Below are 27,192 nucleotides of genomic sequence, written 5' to 3' on the forward strand. Positions count from 1 at the left end.
GCCAACAAAGGTTCATATATTCAAAGCTGTGGTTTTTCCAGTAGTCATGTATAAATAGGAGAGTTGGACCATAAAGAAGGCTGAGTGCTGACGAGTTGATGCTTTCAAATTGTGGTGCTGGAGAAGACTCTTGAGAGCCCCCTGGACTGCAAGGAGATCAAACCAGTCAATCCTAAAGGAAATCAACCCTGACAATTCATTGGAAAGACTGATGCTGAAGCTGAAGCTCCAGTACTTTGGCCACCTGATGTGAAGAGCCGACTCATTGGAAAAGACCCTGATGCTGGGAAAGATTGTGGGCAGGAGGAGAAAGGGGCAGCAGAGGATGAGATAGTTGGATGGCATCACTGACCGAATGGACATGAGTCTGAGCAAACTCCGGGAGATAGTGGAGAACAGAGGAACCTGGCATGCTGCAGTCCACGAGGTCACAAAGAGCAGGACAGGACTTAGCAACTGAACAACAAGAAGCATGGGCTGTTAGCAGGGTCACCTTACCTCCCGGGATTTCCAGGAAGTCCCAGTTGCCCTGATGCAATAATTAAGTAATTATTAAGAGTGCCCCTTACACTCTCAAAGGTAACTCAGTTAAGCTGATAAGACTCCACGCCCGCACTGTTAGCAATGCTGATGTCAAAATCTTAGTTGTGGGAAGTGAATAAATGAGAATAGAATAGTGGGATGTGGAGGACAATGATGTGCCAGTTGGGGGTTCAGAGCCTGAGGGCCTGAGGCTGGAGGGTGGGGGCACGGTGTTGCCCCCCGGCCACCTGCGGCAGTGGAGATGGGAACCTTGCTGTGATATTAGATTCTTTTCGATCTTGCCTCTCCTTTTCCTCTTTTTTTCCTTTTGTCCATTGTTCTCTGTCATTTTCCCATTCTCTGCTTTTCCTTCCCTCCTAGAGTCACCAGTTGGTTTGGTTGGTTTAGTCACTAAGTTGTATCTGACTCTTGTGACCCCATGGACTGTAGTCCGCCAGGCTCCTCTGTCCATAGGATTTTCCAGGCAAAAATGGAGTGTGTTGCCATTTCCTTCTCCAGACTCACCAGTTGCTGGATGGCTATTCCCAACATCACCTGCTCCTCTGGCCAGAATCTCTTGTTGGGAAGCCATCCTTTCCGATCTGCCAGCTGGTCTGTCAACAAACGTTGGCTCGACAACCGTTTGACGCTGGGCAGAGTGCTAAGTACTATGGATCTCATGGGGGAAAAGTCATCAAGAGCTGTGATTGTTTATAGATGTGGATTTTAACATGGGTCCACCTTGCAGGACTGGCTTCCCTGGTGGCTCAGCGGTAAAGAATCTGCCTGGAATGCAGGAGACACAGGTTCAGTCTCTAAGTCAGGAAGATCCCGTGGAGGAGGGCATGGCATCCCACTCCAGTATTCTTGCCTGAGAAATCCCATGAACAGAGGAGACTGGCAGGCTACAGTCCATGAGGTCCCAAAGGGTTGGACATGACTGAATAGACTGAGCATGCACATACATACCATGCAAGACAGGCATATAAACATGATTTCAAATTCGTAGACAAACTTGAGGTTTCCAGTCTAGCTGATAAAGAGCTTAGAAGTCATCGCCCCACCCTAACAGCAAGTAAAACCTTAACAAACTGAAAATCAACAACGGTCATTTGAGCCAGCCTAGAGGCGAGGTCCGGAGAAGGCAATGGCAACCCACTCCAGTACTCTTGCCTGGAAACTCCCATAGACAGAGGAACCTGGTAGGCTGCAGTCCATGGGGTCACTAAGAGTCAGACACGACTGGGCGACTTCACTTTCACTTTTCACTTTCATGTATTGGAGAAGGAAATGGCAACCCACTCCTGTGTTTTTGCCTGGAGTCCCAGGGACAGGGGAGCCTTGTAGGCTGCCGTCTATGGGGTCACACAGGGTCAGACACGGCGACTGAAGTGACTTAGCAGCAGCAGCAGCAGCAGCAGCAGCAGCAGAGGTGAGGTCACAGGACAAACTGCTGCTTCCCAAATTGGAGACACTGAGAGGCAAATACAGAAAATCATGACTTACTGGAGCAGAAACCCACAAGCCACAACCCTCCTGGGAAACAGTGCTGGGGCAGGGAAACTTCAACTGTCATGGACTGAACTTGAACTGAATTCCTGGAGCCTCAGTGTGGACAAGTCTGAGAGTTAAAAACTCCAGGGAGGCCCAGTCACGGTGGAGGGGACGAAGGAGGACACTCCTAGTCTTGGGTGAGTTTTTGCCTCCTGGAGATCTACCTGGTTCTCATAAGGAAGAGCAGAGCAAACTCTCTGAGTGCTTCAGTTGGGGAGGGAAAAGCAACCATCACGAAATATTCCAGACATTTTGTTCCATTAACCAGGGCTGCCCTCAGGAGAGACTAGTTAACCTCAGCCTCACCTACTGGGGTTTCATCAGACCCCACTGACCACCAGGAGGGGAAATACCCAACTGCAGCCCACTATCCTGTGCCATCTAAGGGACAGACTATGGAGCCAAGAAGCATGTTTGAAGTTCATCGTCCAGAGTCACAGGCTCACCAAGACCGAGACCTCTTCCTAGGACCCCAGCATACTCCCCACCAACCACCACCCAACCTCACCATCACAGCCCTAAAGACCTCCTTACAGCAGTGCCTTCTACCCAGCTCAGCATGTCCACTATCAAGAAAAAATTCTGAATTTGCTGATAAATTTGTGAACATATAAAACTGTCTTGAAGGTTTCATCAGTCTGGACAACTTAAGTTAGAGTCAGGAACTCTGAAACATTTTTCTAATTAGTGGGGGAATCAGGTGAGGTTGATTCATGTATATTTGAAAATTGACATTAATCTCATTCAAACATGTTTAATGAATAATCATTAAAATTTGATATAAGTAGACTTCACAAATTATTCCATTTATAACAGAGGAATTATGTGGATAAAATGAAGCATAGTAGAGCTTTGCTCTCTGCACATAACACTATCTGACCAGCAGATTCAAAAGATGTGTAAGGCTCATGTGTCAAAAAATACTTTTATATTTTTAGGTGCTTTCTTTCTTTTTCTCCCTGTTCATACACCCACGTAATGAATCTCAGATTTTACACAAAATAAGCTGCTTACGTTGACATCCTGGAAGTGAAATCTTAAATTTGAGGAAACGGCTATGAACCTTCGTAAACTTACAGTTCGTACATCTCAGACGTTTGGCTTCCAGAAATTTCAGTGCACAAAGGGAAGTTTATATAGCTCTTGAAATTATTTTACAGGAAGCTGAATTGTGTGGCTCTCCCATCCCAGGAGACCTGCCATCTTTGTCCACTGATTACCCGCTCATTGCACCCAGCAATTCAGAATGGGCCTGGATCTGGATATTCAGATGTGAGTGTGGCATTTGGATTTAGCCTGATTTGCAAACAGCATAATTCCCAAAAACCCATGTGAGTAACAAAAGAAAGAGGACAGAGTGGTGGGAAGCTGTAATTAACATGAACCCGAGGATTCGCAAGCTGGGAGGCAGAAGCTCCCATGTTGACCTGGATTCCAGAAGAGTTTGCCACATCCATAAAGCACTAATCATGCAAAAGATAGGTTAGAGCTGGGAAGATGATCAAAAAAGATCACCCTCTTTTTAAGGATTATCCTTCGGGTGAAAAGGGAAGAAAGATGTGCATGACCCCCAATTTCTTCTGTGACAGATAAAATCATTACACAAGATTAGAAACCCAGAGGGTGGGAACTGCTTCCCTACCAGAAAAGCCTTTCTTTTCTTCTCCAAACCACCAGGCTTCCTGCTGGTGTCCTGAGCGGATGGCCAGCTTTTGGCCTCCTGTTTGAGACAGTTCGATTCCTCTCTCCTCTCCGGGGCAGAGAAGCTGTTCAACCATACTCAGCTGTCCCAGCTTGTTTCTAGCTCAGCAGACAGGGGTTCTTTATTACTATTATTATTAATTTTTATTGGAATATAATTGCTTAAATGTTGTGTTAGTTTCTACTGTACAGCAAAGTGAATTAGCTGTCCATAAACATATATTCTCTCTTTTTTGGATTTCCTCCCCTTTTAGGTCACCACGGAGCACTGAGTGGAGTTCCCTTAGCTATACAGTAGGTTCTCATTAGTTATCTATTTTATACGTAGTATCAATAGTGTATACATATTGATCACAATCTTCCATTTCCTCCCACCTCCTCCCTTTCCCCCTTGGTGTCCATATGTTTGTTCTTTACATCTGTGTCTCTATCTCTGCTTTGCAAATAAAATCATCTATACCATTTTTCTAGATTCCACACATATGCATTTGTATACAATGTTTTTCTCTTTCTTACTTACTTCACCCTGTATACAGTCTCTAGGTCCACCCATGTCTCTCAGTTCAGTTCAGTTCAGTCGCTCAGTCGTGTCCGACTCTTTGCGACCCCATGAATCGCAGCACGCCAGGCCTCCCTGTCCTTCACCAACTCCCGGAGTTCACTCAAACGCACGTCCATTGAGTTGGTGATGCCATCCAGCCATCTCATCCTCTGTCGTCCCCGTCTCCTCCTGCCCCCAGTCTCTCCCAGCATCAGAGTCTTTTCCAATGAGTCAATTCTTCTCATGAGGTGGCCAAAGTACTGGAGTTTCAGCTTTAGCATCATTCCTTCCAAAGAAATCCCAGGGCTGATCTCCTTCAGAATGGACTGGTTGGATCTCCTTGCAGTCCAAGGGACTCTCAAGAGTCTTTTCCAACACCATGAAGCAGTTCTACTGTAGTTAAACACCTGGATGCATAAGAGATTTACGGGGGCTGGGGTGGGTATTATTCATATTTCTATAAGGTTGTTTATAGTCAGTCTTAGTTCTTCACTTCTGCATGCACACACACACTCACTGGAAGTTAGGAAGGGCTTTCTGGAGTTTTGCATCCCCCACCCGGCTATCTGGGGTTGGCTTGCATGCAGTGTGCAGTGTTTGTAGCTGTGAACATCATCAGAGCTGTCCAGAACATCTTCCTGGATTTTCTTCTGAGCACATAGTAGGATTGCAATTCCTTGCCCTCCTAGACAAGTATGGACCTGTGATCAGCTCTGGCAAGAAAAGAAATAGGAGTGACATGCTCCCTTCCAGGGCAAGCTTGAAAAGCCTACGTATGACTCACACTCTTTTTCCTCTCTGTTGAGTTGACTGGCAATTTTTTAGCTGATGTTCTATCAGACTAGGTCCCAGACACGGGACAAGGCAGAAAATGGACAAGTGCACAGACAGAACGTGTATCCTGTTTTTTCACACTGCTGAGATTTAGAAGTTGCCTGTCACCCCAGTTTAACCTCAAAAATTTCCCGGACTTCTGAGAAATTCTTGTGTTTACACGGCCTGTCTTAGAGCAGAGTCTCAGAGACCAACACTTTCTCTGTGTGCTTTCTTTGAACCCCGATGGAAGTCCGTCCCGCCAAGGCCAGCACAGACGCCTGCTGGTTTCCATATCAGCCAAGTGCTTCATAAAACCTCCCCAAAGCTCTTGACATCAGATTTAGGCTGTGCACCTCTTCAAAGAAGAAAGGGTCACTTTAAGAGTCTGAGCCCTTAGTTGTTGAAACGAGCTCTTGGTCTTTATCCCTTTCCTACCTGAACTCACTCTCTCATAAAATTCTAACAAAGACAACTAGCCCATTAGACATTAATAAAGACATAGGGCCGCCAATCCATTTTGGGAAATACACACTGAGTCATCCATTTCTCCACCTAACTATTCATCTGCCCCCACTTCCAGGAATTATTTCTGTCGAGAACAGCAGTTATTCATTCTCCAGTCCCCAGTCTTCCTTGGCTCGGCCATCTCTCAACCCATAATAGGGCAATTTGAAACACAAACCAACTCGGGGAAGCGGTCTGTCTCTGAGCACGTGTGTTTCTGCCTCGGTCTCCTCCAGGAGCCCCTCTGCTGGCGTTGCCCTGTCAGCAGCCTCTAAGATTAGTTGCTGCTCTAAGATTCTCACCTTCCGTCAGCTCACAAATAATCACAGACTCTCCGCATGCGGCTCTCAGCAAACTCTAGATTCATTAGCCTGCATTTTAAAAAAATCAATTGATAATATCAGAACCTACTCACTCCCATAGATCTGAAAGGAAAGAAACTTAGGTGGAAAAAGCACAGTGATGCTGGAATATTCAAATATGGGATTTACATGATAATGGAGGAATAGATTCCATTCTGCACCATCCTACCTGCAAATGATCACAGCTCCCTTGGCACAGCAAAAGCAGATCGCTAGATTAAACCTGGAAGTTCAAAAGATTGATGGACATCTTTTGCTCATTTCCAAAACAAAGACAGCAAGAGACTCCTGACTACACCCTGGATTACTGGTCTTTCTTTCCAATCTACATAACTGAGCTTTTTATCTCACGTCAAAATCCTCTCTGCTGAGACTATCTGTAAAGTGGATTCAATTATGCCACGTTGTTCTGAAGACATTTCTGTTTCTGGAAAGTGAGGCCTCTCTTTGGGTTGGGTGCCCCTTCTCTGTGTTGCCCCAGTAGCCCTGGCACCCTGCTTGTGTGTGCTGTTCACGCTGATGGGAGCCTAGCATCCTTATCTGACTGCATTCCTCCAGGGAGGGACCACATCTGACTTCATTGCTGCATCCTTGGCAGTGAGCAACATGCCTGGCACAGAGCAGACACTTGATAAATACTGAATGTTGAGGACTTTCAATGATGCCACTTTTGAGTATCCCAGACTCTCCTGCTACCAGGATGGCAGTCAAGGGAGAGCTGGGGTCCCCTTACAAGCTGTCTTCCCAGGAGACTCCAAGGAGCTGTCCTCACCAAGAGGACGGCTCAGTTACCAGGAGCATTGTGGATCTGCTGAGAAATCAAATTCAGCAGACGGCATGACGTCTGTGATTACCAAATGGGAGTGTATTCCACTCCTAAGCCGACTGACAGCTTGATTTGGACTCAGAGGTTACTGAAGAAGGATGTGCCATCTCTTTCCATGCATGATTCATACAACAGGAAAAGCTTAAGAGAAGTGCATTTCTTTGGCTCAACACCGCACTCTCCCAAAATAAAATACATTTCCACATGAAGTCACAGGTGCCTAATTTTTGCAAATATACAAGCAGCAACCACTTAGAATACTATAAAATGAATTTCTACAAGATTGTGGGAGACACTGTCTAGTGCTCCTTCCAACCCTAAAAATTGTATAACTTTGGAGATTTATTTCACTTGCAGAAGATTTCAGATACGCAGATATTTCTAGTTCAGTGAAAGAGAGATCAGAAAAGAATAACTTTATAAATGATACAGAAGGAATTTAATCATGGCCACACACAAAAAGAGCAGCCGAGACTCCACTTTGAAGCAAGTGTCTCAGAAAATCACCAATGGTGGTTTCATCTTCAGAGGCTGATTTGTCCAAACAGGAAGGACCAGGGCCATGGAGCCATTTCAGAGGGTGGCCATAGGACAGGTGATCAGAAAAATCAAGTCATCCTCCATCTAAAACAGTCTTAAGTAGATATTCTTTCTTCAAGAATTTAGGGCTTTCCTGGTGGCTCTGATGGTAAAGAATCTGCCTGCAATGCAGGAGACCCAGGTTCAGTTTCTGGGTTGGGAAGATCCCCTGGAGGAGGGCATGACAACCCACTCTAGTATTCTTGCCTGGAGAATCCCATGGACAGAGGAGCCTGGCGGGCTACAGTCCCTGGAGTCACAAACAGTCGGACACCCTTCAAGAATTTCTTTTTGTAGCACTGGTTCTAAAATTGAGGGAGAGGGTAGAGCAGGGTTCTAATAACCATATTAGAATTAACCCAGGAGTCTTTCTAAATTACATGTGCTTTCATACAACCGACTAAAAAATGTTTACTTTCATTTAGTAGTCAAAGAAAATAAAATAATTAGACTACGGGGAAATATTCTCTTCCTTCTCAAAATTTTCAAGGATTGTTGAAAAAAGAATACATGCAATATAAATCGATGCATACTATTTTGGACTCCAGTTTGGCAATAGATCAAGAACTTTGAAACTTTCTTTAACCAAATGATTCCATTTCATGGAGTTTGTCCCAACAAAATAGTTTGAACTATGCACCCTGGTTTAGCTATTCAACTTATCATTACTTGTAATGATGATAATTATATACTCCATATCCCAAATAAATGGAGAAACCTGGAAAAAAATAAAATAAAAATTAAGAAATAAATATGTCCTTATGGAGAGGCTGAGAGAGTGGGTGGGGGAGGGGTGATAAGGCAAGAGTATGTTTGAAAGGTTCCTCAGGTGATTCTCTGCTTCAGAATCATTTCACAGAAAATAGAATAAAAAGAATTTTCCTTCCTTTCCATCTATTTTGTTAACCATTTTTCCTCCAAAGTTGGCTTCACTTCTCACATGGCCTGACTTTCCTTCTTCTGGGTAGGCTGTTAAGGAAATGACTATAACAATTTATTCAGTAAAACTGTCTTAGCCAAGTCTAAAAGGTTCTCTCTCTCTCTTTTTTTTTTTCTCAATTTCAAAAATTCTATTAATTTGTGGTGATAAAAATCTTTCTCATCTTGAGAGTTCAGTGAAAAAATTCAAAAAATACGTGACTGCCAAAAGCTGTGGTAAATTCCCTTTTGTGTTGCTGCATAAATAAAAATTTACCCCAACCAGACCTCCCATGTTTAGGGACCTTCCTCAAACCCCTTGACTTTTTAAGATTATGAAACATGCTCTGGGTCCAAGCCTCTCTGAGTCCACACCCTCCCACTCCAGGAGGAGACGGAACATCTGTTCCTCAGCTCTGTGGGAAAGTATATTAAATTATTGGATGCTTTCCTTTTCAAAATGGTGCTGGCTTTTTTCTTTCCTTTTTTTCCCCCTAAAGTCTCCAGGGCACAAACAAAATAAAATAATCCCTTCGATGTTTAAATCAGATAACAGCATCCGCATCAACAAAAATAACAGTTAATAGCACAAAATCAGGTCTTATAGACCTGCAGAGAATCAAGAGTCGGGATCAGGCATTGCTCTTCTCAGCCTCCATGAAATAAATTTACCTCAGGAGAGTTGTGGACTTCCTTGGTGGCTCAGACTGTAAAGAATACGCCTGCAATGCAGGAGACCGGGGTTTGATCCCTGATTTGGGAAGTTCCCCTGGAGGAGGCGTGGCAACCCACTCCAGTATTCTTGCCTGGAGAATCCCATGGACAGTGCAGTCTGGTGGACTACCATTCATGGGGTTGCAACAGACCCGACTGAGGGACTAACAGTTTTAGGAGACTTGTAGATGCGAGGGTGGGCTGAAAACTGCACAGTGGGAGAGTAGGGGAAGATGATGGAATTCTGCACATTTGAGAATCCCACACGATTCAATTTGTGTGTTTCAATCCTGGCAGACTCTATGGAGAATTGTGTAGGTGCGTGTGCCTGAGAGAGAGAGAGAAAAGGGATACATCGGAGGAGGATGGAAACAAAGTACGTAAGTTTTCTTCCTGAGAAAATATGACATCTTCCACATCATGTTATGAAAGACTGAAAAAATTAGAAAAGGGATTTCACTGGAGTCAATCTTGAAAAAAAAAAAAGTTTAAGTAAGTGTGAGCCCAGCATCATTCACATTTAAACACCAACCAAGGACCAGTAAGACCTTTGTTTTTGTTGCAGATTTGTAATGTGCCTACCGTCTTCTTTTTTAAGTCATGCTTTTCTAAAAAAACAACAAAAACTAGCCAAAAAGAAGTTTGCTTTTGTTTTAGCAAGAGCAGAGAGGAATAAAGAAACCCACCTCAGTTTTGATTCAGTTCAGTGGTTATTTTCGAACACTTCTAAGCCTGAGTCTCTGCCCTCATGAAGTGGATGTTTAACAGAGACACACAATCAAAGACATTGTAGTTCAGCTTGGAAAGGAAGATTCCCAGAGAAGTGTATCCACACTTGGCTCCCAAACTTCCAGAATTTCCAGGGGAGCCTTTGAGACTGCTCAAGCCTGGATGTCTCTCTCTGGATTTTTGGAATCAGAATATCAAGGAGAGGATAGTCTGTTCAAATTTCCCCTGGAGAAGTGGAAGCAGTGGTCCGACCCCGGGTTCTGGGAGGAGGAAAATGATAAAGGATGTCTAGGAGGCTGGAGGTGAGACAAGCTCATTGGAGGGAGAGCTGAGAACTGGATGGGAGTGCTTGGCTCTTGGGAGCAGCTCAAGCTTAGCTGCATGATCAAACTGGAGAACTGAAGTGGACAGATGAGAAAGGGCTTTGTGTGTACTGTCAAGATGGTTGGACTTCACCCCGGGACAATACAGTTGGATGAATGGAAGGTGACAAGTTACCAGGGGCAGCAGAAGTGCTGGGAGCTATGGGAATAAAGCTGAGAGGTGTCAGGAGCCATTCCAGATCCACACTCTTCCCACTCGGGGTTTAGAGCATTGTTTATCCCTCCACCTTTACCCTTCTGTCTACACTCTACACAATTCACCTTCAGGGAAAAAAGATGAGGTGGAAACATCCACGTTGTTTAGGATGGGCTGGTCCAGCTCCCCTTTCTCACATAAAGTAACAGAAATGCACACAGCTTCACCCAGGGAGAAAAGACACAGCCCTCCATGCTTTGCACCAAACTCTCCAGGCTGCCTGGTGTGCCTTCTTGCTCCACCTAAGGCTACTTTAGATGCTCATTTTAGCTGATCTCACTCGAAAATAAATTGTTGGTTTCAGTCTCTCTCTGACACTGGTGCTCACCCGCCATAGGATGACACGCATCCTGTCGTCCTGGTCACATGACCATGGCCTCGGAGTGTGACTCTCCTCTCTGGCTTCATTAGAAAGTCTTGATGTCCTAAGCATCTGAGTGCACACAGCAGGGAGGAGCGGCTCTATCACAGAGGAAAGGCTGAGCTTTGTCTTCAGGAGTATTGATGCAGCTCAACCAGCAAAACTGGAAAATGGGGACAGACACTGGTGGGAAGATTTAACGAAAACATCTCGTGGTAACAGGTCAGGAAGGTGGATCTTTGAAAACCACACATTTCTCTTCTGTTTAAGTAAATATACTTGTACTAATAAGTGAGGTTTCCCTACGTGGAGGAAGTGAGAGATAAGTGAGAGGAAAAGCACCCCTAGATAACAGAGGTTTTTTATCTTTGGCAGTAGCCACATAGAAAACAAACTGTATTGGGGAGGATTTAAAGCCATCACACACTGCTATATTTTAAATGGATAATCAACAAGGACCTACTGTATATCAGACGGAACTCTGCTCAGTTTAGGTGGCAGCCTGGATGGGAGGGGGACTTTGGGGGAGAAATGGATACATGTGTATGTATGGCTAGTCCCTTCGCTGTTCACCTGAAACTATCACAACATTGTTTGCTAATACGCAATACTCCAATACAGAATAAAAACGTGAAAGCAACCCTCCTTCACCCAGAAGGTCTGTAAACAGCGCTGTTGTTGAAAGCATCAACCCTCGTGGAGAATCTCGGTTTAACGTAACTGCTGCTGCTAAGTCGCTTCAGTCGTGTCTGACTCTGTGTGACCCCGTAGACGGCAGCCCACAAGGCTCCCCCATCCCTGGGATTCTCCAGGCAAGAACACTGGAGTGGGTTGCCATTTTCTTCTCCAATGCATGAAAGTGAAAAGTGAAAGTGAAGGCACTCAGTTGTGTCCAACTCTTAGCGACTTCATGGACTGCAGCCTGCCAGGCTCCTCCATCCATGGGATTTTCCAGGCAAGAGTACTAGAGTGGGGTGCCATTGCCTTCTCCGAACGTAATTGCAGACATTTTCTAACAGGCCACTACCTTCTCCCCACAGCTGCCCATGGCTGGGTTTCGATGTTCTCAACTTTACTACGCCTTCATACATTGCTGTGGGGAAAGCAAGGGGCCGAGATTAAGAGGATTTATCACAGAATGACTGACCCAAAACTTTGTCTTCTACATTGTCTGACCCGAACAAACAATTTGAACCCTTATTCAAAAGAAAACTCAGAAATCTCCATCTCCCCTACTCAGAAAATTTTTCTCTTAAAGCTCTGTTAGTACATTGGAAAGAATATTCAGAGGTTGAAACTAGTAAAAGCCATTATGAAGATCTAGAAATTAATTTGGGTGAAAGGAAGCCTTAACCAACACATGATTTTACGGAGTAGGGAGAAGTGTCTTTGCATTAAATTCTTGTTTGGGGAAAAAAAAAAACCTAAATGTGAATTGAATTACTATTCAAATGCTACGGTTTAATTCATTTGTTGAATGAAGCCAAGATCCAGATTAAAAGAAAAGCAATTTAAAATACAAATCTAAAAGATGAGCTCATAAGTGAACTCTTGAAAAAAAAGAGAAAATCTTTCACAACAGAAGCATCCCAGTTTTGAGCTATTCTCTCTTCCCAGGAGAAGAAAAGAGAAATGAAGTAATAAGCAGAAACAGAAAGACACAAGGGGGAGAGGTAAGCCAGAATATTCTGTTTTCTGTGGGCAGGTAACTTGTCTATGTCTCATATCCCATGTGTGCATGCCTGCTAAGTCACTTCAGTCATGACCGACTCTGTAACTCTATGGGCTGTAGCCCACCAGGATCCTCCATCCATGAGATTCTTCAGGCAAGAATTCTGGAGTGGGTTGCCATTCCCTCCGGGGGATGCTCCCAGCCCAGGGACTGAACCCACATCTCCTATGGCTCCAGCATTACAGGCAAATTCTTTACTGTTGAGCCACCAAGGAAGGCCATCTGACACCCCACCTGAACCCAAATGCTGAATGTTTAAGTAAGAATAATAACCCTTTTAGGGGGTGTTTGACATAGTCTAGTAAAACTTTTGACTGTAGTTTCAGAAACATCTGTCTCCTGCATCCATCATTTGTCTTTGGTGTGCCTTAGACTACAGTCTTGGGTGGAACTAATAGCTTAATTCTGCAAGCTCATGCCTCCAGGAGAAGGAGGTGAGAGCACAGAAATATTAGGTCACCATCAGAGAAACGACTTGAAAGCCAGCAGCTGACAGCGTTTAGTTTCATCGACTTAACACGGACTATGTAGCTTTTAAAAGTGAATTATGAAAGCAGTCAGGGGTTTGCTCAAGGCAAATGTTGGTAGGTATCACAATCAGACTGCTTGTGGCTACTTCTAAGCTTCCAGCAGACAGGACTTTGTGGTCAAGATGGCACAGAGGATTCTTCAGGACCCGGAGTTCAGCTTTTCTTAGTCTGATGCCAAACCCAAGAGGGGCATGAAAACCGATTTTTATAGAGTCCAAGGCACCGACAGTATATAAAGTTTTATAATCTGATTTCTACAACACGATCCTTGCTGTGTAAATTCTCATCCTGCTGAGAAGGCAGAATGGAAGACATGGGTTGTGAGGGGCAAGTCTAGACCTGCTCAAAGCCCAGGGGTTAACAAGTTGATACCGGTAATTACTTAGGCGGTAAGCCTGAAAAATTCAATATCGAGATCAGGGCTGGTTCGACAGAGATAACCCTGGGTGCTAGGAGGGTGGACACAGAGGCAGCAGGCATGTGGCAACTGCCTGGCCTCTAACACTTTGGAGCTGTGGGATCTTGCTAAGTTTTCTTATGAAATCAAAGGCAGGGCAGATTTCTATGTGCAGCCCCTTCGTGCTGTCCTGACGGCAAATATCAATATGTGCAATATCAAGGCAATTGTCTTCCTTTTTGGCTCAAAAACCAGATTAAGTACATGCGACTGAAATTTAAAAATTTAGCCTCACTAATGACCATCCCCCGCCTCAAAAAAGATCTGTGATATAAGCAAGTAAACAAGGCATTAATTCTGACCCTGCACAGCCCCCCTCTAGATGTATGCTGATATTAATAAATCAGGTATTCCTTCTGACTCTGCACTTAAGACATGCTCAGCATTAGCACTCTGCTTTTCACTTATTTTATTCATAATTATTCAAAATCATCCACTGAGGCATAGAATGATTTCTATGGCAATTTCATGGTCCTGACTTCAAAGAAGTCACATTATTTTCTGAGATTCACCCAACAGTCTGAATGACAAAATCAGAGAAGTGCTTATTTCTAGCTCTCTGCTTGGCAGTGACCCAGATGAGTGATGGTGTGACGTGGGCAAACACTTCATTTCGGGTCCTGGGACCTGGTTCGGGGCCCCAGCTCCAGACCCCTCCTGGCCCGGTGGTGTCAGATGAGTCTTCAGTGAGGCCTTGCTTTATTTTTGTTTCCTTTAAAACCATAGAGCACTGACATATATACTCTACCATGTGTAAAATAGCTCATGGGAAGCTGCTGCATAACATAGGGAGCTCAGCTTGGTGCTCTGTGATGGTCTAGAGGGGTGGGATGGGGGTGGGGTGAGAGGGAGGTTCAAGAGGAAAGGGATATACATACACTTACAGCTGATCCACGTTATTATACACAGAAATCAGCACAATATTGTAAAGCAGTTATCCTCCAATTTAAAAAGAGAGAGAAAATAAAGGGGGAAAGAGAAGGGGGAACCATATTCCCATTGTTTCCCTCCCTTCTGAAATTCTTCAGCCTTGCCATCAAACATTTTTACTATGCTCACTAGAATTATGCTTTTATGAAACATTGATATGCTAAAGAATACAATTTCAAGCTACCTAACCATTGCATAAATACAGCCTGGAAGGAGATACCATAGTGACTCACATAAAGTTAATGAAAAAGAACGACTAATGCATAGCAGAGTGTTAGATGGTCTGTTTTTATGAAATCAATATTCGTGCATAATTTACAGAGTAAAATGTACTACAAAGTTTATCATGGATAACGAGAGGCATTCCCTTCCCCACACCTCTTTCCACCAAAGTCCTGCTGCCCAGTGGCAAGAGCTTCAGCTTTTTAGCTGATTCTTTCAATGCTTGCTTTCATGTTGCGAAATATTATAATTAAATTCAGACCGGATATATCAATTCTCTTTTAAAATAGGGGAGGATTTAACTCTCTTATACCAATACACACACACACACACACACACACACACACACACACACACACACACACACACACACACACAGTTCTCTGTTACCCATTATCCTCCCATAACATTATGTAACAAATTTGCTACCCTGTGCAATTATTGTTTCCAGCTGAATCACAGAGTGAACTGTGACAACGTTTCCTTTTGCATATAAATTTTTTTTCAGTTCACAATTGCCTCAGTTTGGTTGGCTGATTTGATTTGTTTTGATGCCCCATCACTCAATCATTCTTTGATAGAGATGAGGCCTGCTAGTATGCCCACATGCGTCATAAATCCTGACCCTTTTTTTGATTCGTGTTCCTGGAGCCTCCTGCCGCTTGCTCTAATCTGTTCTGTTTTCAATGAATGGCTGCAGTTCTGTGCCTTCTCTTCACCATCAACCCAGGAACATTTTTTTTCTCCTCCTTTTCATACCAAATCCAGTTTCCTGGTCTCCTATCTTTCTCTTTACTCCTTTGTCTTTCTAGAGCAATGTTCTAGTGGCTTCCATAGACAAGACCTAGGGATGCTCACTGTTTTGAGATTTTAATAAGCCTTTGAAAAATCTTCACTTTCATTTGCTAATTTTATTCGCTCAATAATTTCAGGTTAGAAAACAATTGATTTACAATTTTAAGGGCATTGTGATCTGTTTTTCCAGTTTCCACTAACTCAATCCTTTGTGTGTGCCTGTGTGTGTGTCTGTTTTTTTTTTTTTTAAATCTGTAGAAGCTTCTCGGGTTTTTTTCTTTATTTCTGTTGCTCTGGAATTCCATATTAATGAATCTTGGGTGCTTTTCTTTGTATTTTTCTGTTTTTAGTATTTTGGAATCAGTGTAGAAACTCAGGTCCTTCAGTTTTGCAATTTTTTCTTGGATTATATCTTCGATAATTTTCTCCCTTCTTTTTCCTGTTTATCTTTCTGGAATTCCTATTAATTAGATATTTTACTTACTGGATTGTAAGTAAAATACTTACGTATTACTTACTGTACTTTTCTTCTTTTTTTCTTTTGATGAGGATAAAAGTCATCTTTATTCTTCTACTTTTTGAATAATTTTTAATTTTTCCCCTCTCTATTAAATATTTTTTTACTATTATTAATTTCTAAAAGCTCCTTCTAGTTTTCCCATTGCATATTATTCTTATTGAACTACACATGCTCAGTCCACCTTGATGTTGAATAAGGACAATTTTACTATTGTCATTATTATCAATGATAATAAGTTTATCCATTAGTATTTCTATTAATAACCGTTGCTCATGTCCCCTGGCCACTGTGAATAAGAGGTAGTTTAAAAAAAAAGTGTTATTGGTGAGAACTCAGAACCTGGAATATTTCACATGTTTTTTGCCTGACTCTGAATAGCTCTTTCTTCTCCCTTTCAACTTGATGGCACCTTTTCATTGGCTTTCCCCAAACTTTCTGGGCTCCTTTCCTCCAGTCACTTTCTAATCAGCCCCTGACTACACCATGACCTCGCTGTGAACCCTCTGGCTCCTGGCAAGTCTTTCTCTCGCAAACCCATCTTCGTGTTTCCACATTTTCTTCACCTCTTCCTGGTTCCAATCGCCCTGGTTGGCTTTCTCCTTGTCAGGTCATCAGCAGGATCTTGATAATTTGGCTCACAGATCACTGACCCAGCAAGGCATAATTGAGCTTCAAATTAAGTCCTTTAATTGCAGCATGTGGCCCTGAGCTCCTCAGAGAAAAGGCTTCGTGTGGAGCGGAAAATAATCGAGGAAATAAGAACAAACAATGGCTTCTCAGAACACATCCCACGATTCCACACACAGTGAAGGGAAACTGCGCATATCCAAGTCAGAGGGGCTTATTCTCTGACCTGAGCTCATAGAGAAAACACAGGAGGGAGGCTGCTCTGAAGTCTGCAAAGACCTCACCTCTGCCCTGGATGACACAGATGGAGAAATATTGGGGTATCTTTCCCCCTTCTTAACCTGGAGTTGTTCACTGAGACAAGCCAAAATCCTTTCTTTGCCTGGAATATGAATTACTGGCAACCCTTCCCCATTGACCTTTGAATGCAGAGACTCAGATTTCTGAAGAAAGTGTCCATTTCCATTCCTGGGTCTTTCCGTCATTCTCCCTAAGTACCGCATCGTCTTCCTGCAGAGAACTGGAACTGTGGTTGCAAATGAGATCTCTGCTCTTTTGAATATTTCTCATGCCCTTGGGATTCTCCAGCTTACTTATTTATTTATATACAACAGAGATGGAAGTGCCCCAAAGAAGACCTTCGTGTGCTGAAACTTCTTGGTTTTTGCTAGAGCTTTCAATTCTGGAGTGAAAGGGCAGAGGAGAAAAAGAATGCGAGGAAATATCAAAGGCACAACAGCAAAAGTAACAGCACCTGCAGGGGACACGAGCGAAGGGTAATTGTTTGACAACTTTCTGCATGAGACCACAGTGCAAGAGCAACCTAGGAAAAGATACACAGTGAATCTTGCAAGCATGTGAGTATGGTTTAACAACAATACTGTTGTCTGGCCGAAAGCTCCTGAATTGTTAACTGTTTAATACAAAGAAATGCTGGCAATACCTCAAGTTAGAAACCCCTGGTTAACTCTCCACTCCCACCCTCCCTCAGTAAACCTCCCAGTGAGTTCAGGAGGTTTGCCAGTCCCACAAAATATTTTGGTTTAGAATAGAAGATTGTTTATCTTGGCTGCTAAAATTTCACATGTCATCTCCGACCTTTTCTTGGGTTGAAAAATACTGAATTCGCAGAAGAGATAAGAAACCTCGCCCTTCAGAATAAAATAAAGAAAATACATTTTGATTCCTCGAATACTTCATAGGAAGATTAAGTCATGCATGTTCTTTAAATGTCCCCCCACCCTCTGTTGCCTCCCCGGACCATACTCCCTGCAGACGGACATTAGTAAGGCTGAAAAGGGGGACTTTATACCAGCCTCAGACCATTCAGGATATACTCCCTGCCTTTTTATAATAAAGCCCAAATTTAAAAATTTTGCCCAATCACAACAGTGAGGTAATCAGTTTTCACCATCAATATCCAATTGTGAATAAAATAATAAAAATAAAAGTGTAATTTATCCCAAAAGTGACTTTCAAATAATTCTTTCATTGATATTTTTCCTGGTAAATAAGGGATCTTTGTAATTTCCGTAGGAAAATTGAAGTAATTTATGTAAAAGAAAGTTTGGGTGCTTTTTAATCAATTGAGAGAACCATAGCCAGTGGAACAAAGTGGAAGATAAAAGTGATAATTTGGGAGGGGGGGAAGTATTTCACTAACCAACCCTTAAAAATACCAATATGGCTAAAGTTTCTTTATCTTCCCCAAAGCAGGGACTTTGAGATTAATATTTTAAAGCCTGCCCTGTGAAAGCAAGGATGCAGCTGCTGGCCTGTTTTTCTTGGCAGGCACCCGGACCCTTTGTGGGTACTGAATAAATCCAACTCTAGAACGAGGCTGCTGCATGGTTCTCCTGAGAGTTCAAACACTTGAGTGAAAAGATATGTATAAAACTCACTTGTTGGGATGCCAGGAAATACGGACACTTAACCAGGTGTGAAAACACGGCTGAGCTTCTGTAAACGTGGTGTCGGATGTCACCGGTCTCAGGAGGTGATGGGAAATGCGCCTTCTCGGGCTGCAGACTCTTGGCAAAAAAAACCTCAGCTCCCCAACCTGCACCAAGAAATGACCATCTATGCTTTGTGGACCATCTCTACTTTGCAGTTTCCTTGAGGCTTTCAATTACGAAAACATTCCTTTTCTCTTTTGTCTGTTTTCAAGTTTGGTCCAGGTCAGTAAGCACCTGAAGCTTTTTTTTTTTTTTTTTTTTTGGACAGCAAATAACAAGCTTCATCAACTTCCTGATGAGGGAAAATGCTTTTGGAGTCTTAGCACTTGAGCCTTCGGCATTCTCCTATGCTAGCTAAGGCTAGATAATATCTGAGATCAAATGCACTTGATGAAGTTTGAAGTGCCCCAAAGCTTACTCCATTTTTTTTTAAAAGAGAACTTAGTCCAATTACACTCAAATAAAAGTGGACCACTTAGCTTCCTCACCAGAAAGCTACCATTTTTAAATAAGTTTTTTTTAGAGCCAGTATCTAAATGTACCGAGAAATTTTTATAGCAAATGAGTTGCCCCTGGGATGCTAAGAAGCCAGGAACAGAATGCTGCCACTTGGAAGACAGCGGAAAAACATAATCTTAACATTTGTAGAAGTTACTAAAGTATTTCATTTAAGAAGGGCTGAGAGAAATTGAAAGAATAGTTTTATAGAAATAAACAATCCTTAAGGAAATCCTGGTGGCCCTTTCACAAGCACAGCAACTGTGACTTTCTTTGGCCAATTTGCTTAGTTCAAGTTACTATTCAAAAACAAAAGAAGACATTCACTATTTTATATTTACCTATTGTTGCTAGGATTAAATCCATAATTCTCAGGTATTTTTCTTGATTTGTGTAAATCACTGGGTGACCAAGACGCTCTGTACGTTTCCTCACGCAGCTCACTTACAGAAGATGATCACTGCTCCTGATGACCAGAGCATCTTTCAGAGCACCTGAATCAGTCCCTTCAAGATGTATTTTACCTCATACTCATGATTAACTGATAGGCAGAAACATACACAAAGCAATTACACTCCTTGTTAAAGAGCCGAGAGTCTCCTTTTTCTCCATGTGGTCTCTAAGCCCCTGGATGGAACTGGAAGGGAAGATCTGAGTCATCCCATTAAGATGGGGACTTGTTTCAGTCAACTCAACCACAAAGCTCATCTGCCCAGAAGACATCTATCCAGTGGCACCTGACTTGTGGCTCTCCCTTTTAACGTCTACTTAAAGTCTCACAGACACAACTTCCTCCTGATTCTGCCTCCTCTGGCTCACTCCAACCCCCTCCTTCCCTGCCTAGCCCCAAGGTCTGCTCTGCACATGAGGCTCCCGGCAGTGTGCCAGGCAATGGTCGCCTCATCCCTGCTTCATAATCACAGTGAAAGCACATTGCCGTGATGTCATGGGTAATCACAACAAAGCGAACATCATCCCTGTGACCCAGTGGAGGAAACTCAAGGATGACACCTGTCCTGGTCAAAATCAGCCTGTTGAGAGAGATGGGAGGGAACTGAGAAGTGAAGTTTGTATTTTAGACAAAGCTAGGGCACATTGGTTTGAAAACAATACCATGTTACTAGATCTCCAGCAAATAATAATGTTTCAAATAGATTCAGCTTATTCCATATGCTGGATTACAAGAAAGTTGAGAAGAGCTGTACAAAGAGGCAAGCCTTGAGCAAGATTTTGAAGAAGAGGCAGAATAAGGACTCATCATGCAGAGGCACCTGACTTGTGTGGTCCCTGTCTTTTTATAAGAAGAAGAAATAGTAGCAGCAAAGGTGAGAGGGCAGCAGGGGAGGGGGGAGGCAAGACCCCAGGAAGGCAGCTGGAAGGTCTCTAGTTGGCTGGTCTGATTTCCGTGTGGAAGTAGGTAGACTCTTCTGCAGCAGAGGGGAGCCCTTGATGGCTTCTGAGCAGAAGATTGTCATAATCAGAGTAGTATTCTCAAGGAAGATGAATCTGACCATGCAAGTGGGTTGGAGGCAGAAGAGCAGAGCAGACAGTACCTAGGAAGCTGGGGCACTCATCTTCAAGGGAGATGAAGGTCTGAGTCACTGGTGAAAGTGGGGCTGGAAGTAGGGGACAGAGGATGCATCAAAGACTTGGATATGAGTTGGACCTGAGGAGTGAGGAAGGAACTGCAATTACTCTGAGGTTCACAGCCCAAATGACCAGAAAGGCTGTGTCACCAAACAGGGACCCGAGGAACTTATCCTAGATGTTTCAGTGAGGGAACAATCAGATGTCCAAGTCCAGCCTTGAAGACACGGGCCTGCAGGAGAGAAATGAGCTAAGAGCCAGAAATGGGGATGAGTGTGTGGTGTGGGGGGCAGGGATGGGGTCTGCATAAGGTAAGATCCCAGGGTGACTGGCAAGGTGCTATTCACTTCCTAAGTATCGGTTTCTAAAATGGATGAGAAAGGGAGAAAAATATGAATATATATTCATTAGCACCCCCCCCAACTTACAGCAAAAATGGAATCAATGAAATTCAGAGACAAATAAAAGCTGGAAAGTACAAGAGACCCAAGGAAGCAAGTGCTCTGAAAAAATTTAGTTAAATTGAAACCATTCCTGCCATCTAGAAATTACTTAATAAAATAGGCATAACGTGATGTAATTATATCACAGAGCATAACTTGCCCTAATGAACGACAACAACCACTCGCAAAATTCAAGACTATTTTTTAAAGTACCAAGAGTACTGCTCTGTTCAATAAATCACGTAATCAAATAGACCTATGACATTCTTTCAAAACAGTAGGTATTTCTGAATTTGAGAATCCGAGCATCCTGCTTGCCAGAAGTGGCTTATTACATGGGATGTCCAATCTTTGGAATCTCTCATTGAGAACAATGTTTCAGGTCATCAGCTGTTGTAAATAATTTGGTTTGTTTGTTTATTGCCTCCTGAAACTAGTAACAGGTCATAGCAGTGAAGTTATAGACAATAGTTATCCCTTTAAACGATTGCTTTCTCACTTCTTGAGAGGTTGGTTGTTAGTGGAAAATCTGAGTGTACTTGTCCAAAAAATTGTCAGGGGCAGAGAAGAAATGGGGACATGTAATAATATTAACAATTTGTATTCCCAAAGCATCCTCACTTCAAAGAGTTGAGGGTGATTTTAGAGCTATTTTGTAACACCAGTGTAGATAGAAAATGTGATGGTTTTCATTCATGCTAGTGATTTTTGAGTTTGGTCAATAAAATTTTCTGTACTCTGTGTGTGATCAGTCACCGAGTCATGTTCGACTCTTTGCGACCCCATGGACTGTAGCCCATCAGGCTTCTCTGTCCTTGGAATTTCCCAGGCAAGAATACTGGAGTGGGTTGCCATTTTCTCCTCCAGGGGATCTTCTCAACCCAGGGCTCGAACCCACATCTCCAGCATCTCCTGCATTGCAGGCAGATTTTTTACCACTGAGACATAGGGGAGGCCCTTGCGGTACTCCACCAATAGAGTATTATTAAGATGTCAATTCTTAGATCTGAGTCCTCTTTGAAACAACGGTCAGTCCTTTCTAAACCTTCACGGTTAATATCTCATCTGAAATAACCCGCACTAAAGTTCCCCTGGCTCCAGGACTAAGAAGAAATAATAATTGGAGGAATCATAGCCTTCCATTTCAAAAGAAAATAAGTTTGCTACAGGAGTGATGGTGGGGGATAGAGGTAGAAAGGAGGGCTTTTGCTGGGAGATGGGAGTTGTATAGGGAAGCCACCGTATGCAAAATTTAACTTCCATCAATATGTAAATAAATAAACAGACAGATGGACATTCCAACTCTGTTAGTGAAGTCCAGGAACATCTGTCTCCACATTTTCTCAACCCAGCTGCCAAAGATAAAGTAAAATGTATTCCAGCTATTGGAATTCATAAATAATTTGTACAAAGTCCAGGCATCTTTCAATTTCCACATCCTTTTGTGTGGTTCTCAAGCAAGTTGGCAGCTAAGGGATCTAAAATCACGCTCAGCCACCATCCTCCCCCCACAGCCACGAACCCTCAAAGGCGCAGAGGATGAGGTCCCCACGATTCTGCCTTCCTGGTCCATCAGGTGGTTTCCCTGAGGACAGAGGGGAGCAGAGGAATGATCTGTTCCAGTTATGAGAGAATTAGCAAAGGTGGAGAAGCCCAGCCCAGACACCCTTGCACTGAGTCCACTGACACTCCTGGAGAGCTGGTCTTGGAGGGATTCCAACTCCTGCCCTTGGGGCTTCCCAGGCGACACTTGTGGTAGAGAACATGGCTGCCAACGCATGAGGCTTAAGAGATGAGGGTTCAATCCCTGGGTCGGGAAGATCCCCTGAAGGAGGGCATGGCAATCTACTCCAGGATTCTTGCCTGGAGAATCCCATGAACAAAGGAGCTTGACAGGCTACAGTCCATGGGGTAGCAAAGAGTCGGACACGACTGAAGCGACTGAGCATGCATGTAGGCACACACTTGCCCTTAAAAAATATATCAACGGGGAAACTATGATGCTCCCCACTTGCTGTCACGGTTGGAGATGGCTGGGCCCAGGGACGGACCTTTGCTCGAGGGCCCCCTTGGGCTGTGTGTATCCCTCCCACTACCGCCTCTTCTCAGCCCAGGGAATGGAGAGGGCAAAAGTGTGAATTGCTTCCTTTGTCTTGGCCCCCACTCTTTCCTCTGTCACCATGCTGCGTCCTGTCTCCCTCACCAGCTGTCTCAGAAACACCAGCCTCCAGCTCCCACCTCCCTCCTGTCTCTCAGGAAAGGGTCTGAGGTCAGTGGTTGAAGAAGAAATGCCAGCCTTAAGATCTCAGGCTTTCAGGGAGAGGTGTCGGGACAAAGCCAATTGGTTGGGAGTAACCCAAGTTACTTTTTTGTCTTCAGGCTGGATGAGAAGACTGCATTGAAATAGATAAACAGGGCTGAGCCTGTTTCAAAGCTTATAAGCAAAGGGAAGTAAAACTGGCTTCTAAGCTGCTCTGTGACGCCACCAAGACCACAGTTTTCATTGTATTTGGTGGATGAGCTAATTGTGGTCAGAGAAAGTGCTGGGGCTTGCAATGAACTGACACATTTTTTTTTTCCCCTAGGAAACACAGCACACAGGTGACATCCTTATGCAATTCAAGTGTTTCCTCAAGGGTTTGGAAAGATATTTAAACCAAAAGAGTTCAAGATAAAGGGGAAGGGGGCAGAAAAGAATATCTGTGTGTGATTGTGAAGGTTGAGTGGTGAGCAGGAAGAGAAGTTCAAAAGAGATAGAATAATGGCTCACAAAAGACAGCGATATGTGGGAAGGAACAATTAATTGAATCAGTCTGTTAAGGCTCAAAACAGTCTGATAGAGACGACGTAATATCCTGATTCCAAGCTAGGAGCCCGAGTCTTCCATATGATTAGTAATTAAAGCCAGCTCTGGGGAAATGCATTCTTTAATTTGTATATTCAAAAAGGGCAATGCAGTTAGCTCTCTGACCTCAGTCCAAACTTTCTTTTGGGAAGGTAAATTCTTCAAGATCCTTGAAAAAAAAAATGTGTGGAAGCATTCTATGTAACCATGACGAACTTGAGGTCCTAATGAAAGAACCAGGAAACAGCCTTCACTTCCTAATGTGCAGCCAACCACATCCTACCCAAAACCCCAAAGTCTGCCTTTGATGACTCAACTGCTAACCTTCATGAACTTAAAGGGATCTTACTGACAATGATGTCACTAGCTTTTCTATTTCTTCCTCCATCTTGTTAGCTGACGCACATACTCACCATACCCAATGTGTGCTAAGTTCGGTCTAACTCTATGCAACCTTATGGATTGCAGTCCGCCAGGCTTCTCTGTCCATGGGATTCTCCAAACAAGAATACTGGAGTGGATTGCCATGCCCTCCTCCAGGGAATCTTCCATGACCCATAGATCAAATCTGTGTCCCTGCATCTCCTGCATTGGCAGGCGGGTTCTTTACCACTAGTGCCATCTGGGAAGCCCCGGGTACCCATATCCATTCACTAAAGCCACCAGGAGCCTATGGCCACAAACAGAATCATATCAGCCCTGGCTTGGGGAGAGCCATGGGTACCAGAGGAATGGTGTTCCTGATCTCTGTCAAACAAGTCACTAGCACAGTTAAGCTGAGTGTGGAAGAATTCTTGATCATCTTATGCTGTTTTCAAACTGGATAAGGCTCCTCCTCCTCCTCCAACTCTGGGAAGGTGAGTTATACAAGCTTTATGACCTAGATCATGATAAGCAAGAAAAAGCCACGTAATGCAGTACTTGGATGCAATCTCAAAAATGACAGAATGATCTCTGTTTGTTTCCAAGGCAAACCATTCAACATCACGGTAATCCAAGCCTATGCTCCAACCAGTAACGCTGAAGAAACTGAAGTTGAACAGGTCTATGAAGACCTACCGGAGAAGGCAATGGCACCCCACTCCAGTACTCTTGCCTGGAAAATCCCATGGACAGAGGAGCCCGGTAGGCTGCAGTCCATGGGGTCGCTCAGAGTCGGACAGGACTGAGCAACTTACTTTCACTTTTCACCTTCATGCATTGGAGAAGGAAATGGCACCCCACTCCAGTGTTCTTGACTGGAGAATCCCAGGGACAGGGGAGCCTGGTGGGCTGCTGTCTATGGGGTCGCACAGAGTCAGACACAACTGAAGTGACTTAGCAGCAGCAGTAGCAGTATAAAGACCTACAAGACCTTTCAGAACTAACACCCAAAAAAGATGTCCTTTTCATTATAGAGGACTGGAATGCAAAAGTAGGAAGTCAAGAAACACCTGGAGTAACAGGCAAATTTGGCCTTGGAGTACGAAATGAAGCAGGGCAAAGGCTAATAGAGTTTTGCCAAGAGAACGCACTGGTCATAGCAAACACCCTCTTCCAACAACACAAGAGAAGACTCTACACATGGACATCACCAGATGGTCAACACTAAAATCAGATTAATTATATTCTTTGCAGCCAAAGATGGAGAAGCTCTATACAGTCAGCAAAAAACAAGACCGGGAGCTAACTGTGGCTCAGATCATGAACTCCTTATTGCCAAATTCAGACTTAAATTGAAGAAAGGAGGGAAAACCACTAGACCATTCAGGTATGACCTAAATCAAATCCCTTATGATTATACAGTAGAAGTGAGAAATAGATTTAAGGGACTAGACCAGATAGACATAGTGCCTGAAGAACTATGGACGGAGGTTTGTGGCATCGTACAGGAGACAGGGATCAAGACCATCCCCATGGAAAAGAAATGCAAAAAAGCAAAATGGCTGTCTGAGGAGGCCTTACAAATAGCTGTGAAAAGAAGAGAAGCGAAAAGCAAAGGAGAAAAGGAAAGATATAAGCATCAAAATGCAGAGTTCCAAAGAATAGCAAGGAGAGATAAGAAAGCCTTCCTCTGCTATTAATGCAAAGAAATAGAGGAAAACAACAGAATGGGAAAGACTAGAGATCTCTTCAAGAAAATTACAGATACCAAGGGAACAATTCATGCAAAGATGGGCTCGATAAGGAACAGAAATGGTATGGACCTAACAGAAGCAGAAGATATTAAGAAGAGGTGGCAAGAATACATAGAAGAACTGTACAAAAAAGATCTTCATGACCCAGATAATCACGATGGTGTGATCACTCACTAGAGGCAGACATCCTGAAATGTGAAGTCAAGTGGGCCTTAGAAAGCATCACTACGAACAAAGGTAGAGGAGGTGAAGGAATTCCAATTGAGCTATTTCAAATCCTGGAAGATGATGCTGTGAAAGTGCTGCAGTCAATATGCCAGCAAATTTGGAAAACTCCTCAGTGGCCACAGGACTGGAAAAGGTCAGTTTCATTCCAATCCTAAAGAAAAGCAATGCCAAAGAATGCTCAAACTACTGCACAATTGCACTCATCTCACACTCTAGTAAAGTAATGCTCAAAATTCTCCAAGCCAGGCTTCAGCAATATGTGAACTATGAACTTCCAGATGTTCAAGCTAGTTTTAGAAAAGGCAGAGGAACCAGAGATCAAACTGCCAACATCCGCTGGATCATGGAAAAAGCAAGAGAGTTCCAGAAAAACATCTATGTCTGCTTTGTTGACTATGCCAAAGCCTTTGACTGTGTGGATCACAATCAACTGTGGAAAATTCTGAAAGAAATGGGAACACCGGACCACGTGACTTGCCTCTTGAGAAACCTATATGCAGATCAGGAAGCAACAGTTAGAACTGGACATGGAACAACAGACTGGTTCCAAATAGGAAAAGGAGTATGTCAAGGCTGTATATTGTCACCCTGCTTATTTAACTTCTATGCAGAGTACATCATGAGAAACGCTGGGCTGGAAGAAGCACAAGCTGGAATCAAAATTGCTGGGAGGTTATATTAATAACCTCAGATATGCAGATGACACCACTCTTATGGCAGAAAGTGAAGAGGAACTAAAAAGCCTCTTGATGAAAGTGAAAGTGGAGACTGAAAAAGTTGGCTTAAAGCTCAACATTCAGAAAACGAAGATCATGGCATCTGGTCCCATCACTTCATGGCAAATAGATGGGGAAACAGTGTCAGACTTTATTTTGGGGGCTCCAAAATCACAGCAGATGGTGACTGCAGCCATGAAATTAAGACACTTACTCCTTGGAAGGGAAGTTATGTCCAACCTAGATAGCATATTGAAAAGCAGAGACATTACTTTGCCAACAAA

This window comes from Bos indicus x Bos taurus, chromosome 13 (assembly GCF_003369695.1).
Source record: "Bos indicus x Bos taurus breed Angus x Brahman F1 hybrid chromosome 13, Bos_hybrid_MaternalHap_v2.0, whole genome shotgun sequence".
NCBI lineage: Eukaryota > Metazoa > Chordata > Mammalia > Artiodactyla > Bovidae > Bos > Bos indicus x Bos taurus.